This window comes from Austrofundulus limnaeus, unplaced genomic scaffold (genome assembly GCF_001266775.1).
Source record: "Austrofundulus limnaeus strain Quisiro unplaced genomic scaffold, Austrofundulus_limnaeus-1.0 Scaffold277, whole genome shotgun sequence".
Classification (NCBI taxonomy): domain Eukaryota; kingdom Metazoa; phylum Chordata; class Actinopteri; order Cyprinodontiformes; family Rivulidae; genus Austrofundulus; species Austrofundulus limnaeus.
Window position 1 is genome coordinate 665,967 of NW_013952679.1, and position 1,049 is coordinate 667,015.

The following is a 1,049-nucleotide window of genomic DNA, read 5'->3' on the forward strand; positions in this document are numbered from 1 at the left end:
TATTAAATCATCACTCACTGAAAATACAGCTACTGGATAATTTCTTTTTTTTATTTTCTTTCAGCTGTGAGTGGAATAAAAGGGTTCAGTTGTGGTTGGTATTGAAAAATTTCTTTCAAACTTTCATTTCAGCGGAAGAAGAAAAATGTACAACAATAAGAAATCGCTTTTTTGCACATTTTTTATACCAGAATCAGCAACATTTAAACAACGTTTTCATCTCTGTTTTTGCTGTGTCACAGACGCACAAGAATTATCTTTTTTATTATCTATTTTAATGCTTCTAAGCCCAGAAGACACATTAAACAATCAGCAGAATTTGGGAGTTAAAATTCCTCAAAATGACATCGTAATCGTTTTAGCTGTAGAACAGTGATAACACAGTGTAACCAGAGAAGGCTTCAAGTTTAGAGCATTTAATGCTGCCAGTTATAATGAAATCAGGACTTAGTTTGAACGTTTAGTCAAAGATTTCAAGCACGCTAAAGAAAACAGCTTTTTGAAACTAATTTATTGCGATTGCCTAGATGTGTTTGAACTATTTAAATATTTTCAAACTAGAAATGTCCGGCAGGCAAAGAGCTCTAGTGAATTAATAGTAAACTATAACGAATTCAACTATAATGACTGCATGATGGTAATGATTATCTGTGCTTCTACTAAAGCAGAGTTTTTACTCCTGATGTAGCAATAAACAAAGGAGTACGCACAAATCATAATCCATAAGATGAACCTTTCTTGGTTGCTTTTCACTTTAGGYTCTTTTGGCTATGAAGGCTCTTAAATTAACTGAAAGACAACCTTACTTTAGGCATGAAAAAGAAAGATTTATTTACAAACTTACATTATTTACAGATCAAAGGATGAATTAAGAATAAATGATTATTTTGCTCTTAATAACAAACAGGGGACTGGATTATTTGCTGATGAATTTGGGATTCAAATACCAAAATTAGAAAAAAAAAAAAACATCTTTACACTTAACGTAACTTTCTTATTTGCGTGGCTGTAGTTGTTTTTGTCAAAATGTTTTCTGCAATCATATATAT